The sequence below is a fragment of the Sminthopsis crassicaudata genome, chromosome 5 (assembly GCF_048593235.1).
Source record: "Sminthopsis crassicaudata isolate SCR6 chromosome 5, ASM4859323v1, whole genome shotgun sequence".
In the NCBI taxonomy this organism is placed as follows: domain Eukaryota; kingdom Metazoa; phylum Chordata; class Mammalia; order Dasyuromorphia; family Dasyuridae; genus Sminthopsis; species Sminthopsis crassicaudata.
In genome coordinates, this window is record NC_133621.1 from 240,778,845 (window position 1) to 240,784,073 (window position 5,229).

Below are 5,229 nucleotides of genomic sequence, written 5' to 3' on the forward strand. Positions count from 1 at the left end.
CACATTGTCTACCTGTGTTAGTGACTGGGATATTATCTACACATTCCCCGGTTTTCCCACATCAATGTATGGATGGACACTGTTTTGTAAGTACTCTCAGGAGGTGAAATGGTCAAGCCTACTGTGCCTGGAGGCAAAGGATCCATAGGCTGGAGAGGAACAGATTTCACCTCTCCAGGGGGTATCTCAGTTGTCCCAGCTACATACTACTCTATCCTCCCTAATTGTAATCCCTTTCTCCCCTCAGATGGCTTCCTGGCTGATTGGTCATGTCTGTGTATTGGACTTGTAGGCACTCTCTGGGTGTGGCATCGGCTGCCATCATGCCCCAAATGTTTTTTGCCTGGGGCCCTAGAGCTGGGCCCCTCATCCCGTTTCCCTGAATCAGTCTACACTCTGACTCCCTATAGAATCCTCTGTTGCATTTTGTACATGGGGTATTAGGTCTTGTTCTCCCACCCTGTTTTCTCACTTTGTCTCTATGCCAACATTGAACTTTCAGATGTCCTACTTTACCACATTGAAAGCATTGACAGGTCTCTCTGGAAGTCCCTTCTCAAAAGGGACCCTGTCTTCCCATGTTGAGATCTTGAGAAGTCTGCATCATAGCCTGGCTATAAAAGGTATTTGTGCCCACTGTAGCACAGTGTCTTATGATCCTTGTGTAGTCCTAGTATAATCCTTCTGCAAACCTCATTAGCATTTTCTTTAGCAAGTTGCCTTACCAAAATGTCTGTTACTGTATTTTCACCATTAGTCCGTATGACAGCTATCTGCAAACGTCCCACAAAATCAGCAAAGGGTTCATTTGATCCTTGTACAATTTTTGTGAAGGTCTTGCCCTTGTCATTTTTATTAGGGAGAGAAGCCCATGCTTTGATAGCAGCAGCAGCAATTTGCTCATATGCTGCTATGGAGTAATTAATCTGTACTGAAACTTCTGCATAAGAACCTACACCTGTTAGTTTTTCACAGGTGATTGAAATATTAACTCCACTTTGACTATTTTGTTGGGCTTGTATCCTACAGAGCTCACTATATTCAGAAAGCCACAATAAGTTTTTTTCCAGGTTCTAAGCATACCCTTGCTATAGATTTCCAGTCACTAGGGGTCAAAACTTCATAAGCCAAATTCTATAATAACAACTTAACATAAGCTGATGTAGCCCCATAAAGAGTGCAAGCCTTCTTCAGGTCTTTGAGGTTGTCTATATCAAAAGGAGTGTATCTTCTACTTTCTTGACCTGAAGAGTTGAACTGTTGAATCATGGGAAAAATTTGAATTCTCAGATCCCCTATATCCCTCCCTTCTTCTTTGGTTTTGATTAGTGCCTTTTGCAATTTAGTTATAGGAGGCTGTGATTGCTGGGGGAGGGGGAGAGGGGATGTACTGATCCTCCCACTACTCCTCCTCCCTCCATCCCAGAAGGTGGAGTTGATGGGGCCTATCAACAATCTGCTCCCTGGGGGGGTTGAACCTGCCTCAAGAGAGCCAGAACCACCATGCCCTTGAACTTCATTTAAGTCCCTTTGCCCTCGGGCAAGGTCTTGAGACTGTTTATTGTCTTTCTTTTTTCCCTTACACTTCCTCATCTGGCCATTTCTAAAACTTTTCCTTTTTCTACAATTTGCAAGATTGTTTAAGGCCAATTGAATTATGTTGTATGTATAAAATGGCCTCTGTGGAAATTGAAAGAGGGCCTGAATTATTGTAGAATTTTTAAAGTTGTTCTCCGACTAGTTTCCAATTATCTACACTTAGTTTATCTTCCTCTAAGCACCAGGGGACATGTTTTAATGTACCCAAGAATCTAGTAATCTGTTCCCAGGTTATAATTAAACTTAGCTCTTCAATTAACATAAGTATGCTTTCCATAGCCCCACTTTGGGGTGGAGGTGGGGGTAGGAGTGAGGCTGGGGACAGGGTAGAATCTTTTCCTAACATCTGTCCCATTTCAGCTATAAAAGGTTACTAGTTTAGCCCTTAACAAAATAAGTTCCTTGTTTGTCTATTAAAATACTCACCTAATTTCCTGGTCACTGGAGGACTTCAGTGGAAGTAGGGTGCTTGGCCCACAAGTTGGAAGCCAAATGTTGTGACCCTGGATATCTTAGAATTAGCCAGAGTCAGGATAAGCAAAAGTCTTTATTCTTGTTCTTTTGGGGTCACTCTCAGGGGATTAGATATAGGAATTTCTACACCTCCTTCCTCTCCATGGCCAAAGAATGATCCTCCTCCTACTCCAGCCACTGATCTCACTTCCCCTTCTTTGTCCACACCCACCTATGGAGCCAACACAGAATAGTTAAGTAGAGTCATCCTCCAAACATGTTAATAGAGAATTGTCCAATTGGTAATTAGCCTCAAGTGCTAGGTTACCTTGCATCTGCTCAGTTGTAGACCTTTGCACATACACCTTTAATCCAGCAGTGCTACCACTGGGCTTATATCCCAAAGAAATACTAAAGAAGGGAAAGAGACCTGTATGTGTCAAAATGTTTGTGGCAGTCCTTTTTGTAGTGGCTAGAAACTGGAAAATGAATGGATGTCCATCAATTGAAGAATGGTTGGGTAAATTGTGGTACATGAATGTTATGGAATATTATTGCTCTGTAAGAAATGACCAGTAGGATGAATACAGAGAGGCGTGGAGAGACTTACATCAACTGATGCTGAGTGAAATGAGCAGAACCAGGAGATTATTATATACTTCAACAACAATACTGTATGAGGATATATTCTGATGATAATGGATATCTTCAACAAAGAGAAGATCTAATTCAGTTCCAATTGATCAATGATGGACAGAATCATCTACACTCATAGAAGGAACACTGAGAAATGAGTATAAACTGTTTGCATTTTTTTTCTTCCCAGGTTATTTTTACTTTCTGATCCAATTCTTCCTATGCAACAAGAGAACTGTTCGATTCTGCACACATATATTGTATCTAAAATATACTACAACATATTTAACATGTATAAGAGTGCTTGCCATCTAGGGAAGGGGGCTAAGGGAGGGAAGGGAAAAGTCTGAACAGAAGTGAGTGCAAGGGATAATGCTGTAAAAAATTACCCAGGCATATGTTCTGTCAATAAAAAGTTATAATAATAATAATTTTAAAAAGTATTGTTTTCCTCATTGGCTTTTTTATACTTTTATTTTTTAACCATTTGGCCCAGTGTTTTTTTTTAAGATGTTATTTTCTTCAGTATTTTTTTTTTGTATCTCCTTTACCAAGATGTTAACTTTTTTCATGTTTTTTTTTTTTTCACTTTAATTTCTATTATCAATTTTCCCTCTACCTCTACCTCTAACAAACAAATAGATTTGATTTTCAAAATCCTTCTTGAGCTCTTCCAAACCATGAGGTCAATTTGTATTTTTTCTTGAAGGCTTTTGATACATGAGCTTTGACTTTATTAACTTCTTTTGAAAATTTTTTGATCTTCCTTGTCATACTAGTAATTTTATATGGCTAGAATTCCTTCCCCCTTTTGTTTGTTCACTTCCCCAGCCTACATCTTGATTTTTAACTCTTAGTTAAAATAGGACTCTGCCAATTTTCAGATGAAGAAATTGAAACTATTTGTAGCTACATGAAAAGGTGCTCCAAATCACTTATTGATCAGAGAAATGCAAATCAAGACAACTCTGAGATATTACTACACACCTGTCAGATTTAATAAGATGACAGGAAAAGATAATGACGAATGTTGGAGGAGATGTGGGAAAACTGGGACACTGATACACTGTTGGTTGAACTGTGAACAGATTCTAGAGAGTAGTTTGGAACTCTGCTCAAAATGTTATCAAACTGTGCATACCCTTTGATCCAGCAATGTTTCTATGGGGATTATATCCCAAAGAGATCTTAAAAGAGGGAAAAGGACCTACATGTGCAAAAATGTTTGTGGCAGTCCTTTTTGTAGTGACAAGAAGCTGGAAACTGAGTGGATGCCCATCAATTGAAGAATGGCTGAATAAATTTGCTATATGCTATGGAATCCTGTTGTTTTATAAAAAAAAATGACCAGCAGTATGATTTCAGAGAGGCTTGGGGAGCTCTACATGAACTGATGCGAAGTGAAATGAGTAGAACCAGGAGATTATTATACGCAGCAACAAGACTTTATGATGATCACTTTCGATGGAGGTGGCTCTCTTCAACACTGAGACCAATTTTACTTGTGCAGTGATGAAGAGAACCATCTACACCCAGAGAGAGAACTATGAGAGCATAGCATTCTCACTCTCTCTGTTATTATTTGCTTGAATTTTGTTTCTTTTTTTCTCAGTTTTTATTTTTCTTCCTTCTTGATCTGATTTTTCTTGCACAACCAGATGGCTGTATGAATTACATGTATATACATATTGAATCTGGCATATATTTCGGTATATTTGGCATGTGTATTGGACTGCCTGCTGGGTGGGGGAGAGAATGGGGGAAGAAAGGGAAAATTTGTTGCAGAGTGTTATTCAAGGGTCATTGGAAAAATTACCCATGCATATGCTTTATAAATAAAAAGCTTTAATAAAAAAAAATAATAACATAAATTAGGGCTCTGTTTCCAGAGTGGAGGGAGAATTATCCCAGTCTTCAAAGATTTTGTGAAGCTGTTTTCAGAGATATTTCTAAAGACCTGTAAGTCTTTAGTTCTTTCAAAGTGGCTTCATCAAAGGAGATTCTCCTGGCCTGTACTCTGGCCTGTGAATGATCACAAGTACTCTTTTGTGCTCTGGAAACTGTGAAGATGATCCCTACTCCCACAAAATTCTGTTGTATTAGTGTTCTTCTTCTTTCTGGGACTATCACCCAGGTCTGTGACTTACATATAAACATATGACTCTGGGTAAAGCAACAGAATGCTTTCCAAATTCCCTCATAGGATTTTAACATTACACATGCACCCATTAAACAAACATGTACAAAACAAGTATTTTGTGCACAGAATCTCCATGGCTTAGTGGGTACAAAAACCAAGTTTAGATTAGAAATTCACTTTGGTTCAATTTCCTTTTTTCTGATACAACTAGCTGAGCAAAATCCCATAATTACTACTATTATGGGGTGGTTTCAAAAACTTATATTTAATCATACATGTAAAGTGTTATTTAAAAATGTTATAAAAATATATTATTCTGTCCCTTAATTCTGATTTTTGTTCTTTGGGGGTCACAGGATGTAGCACTAGAAAGAAGTATAGCAATCCCTCATTCTTATCCT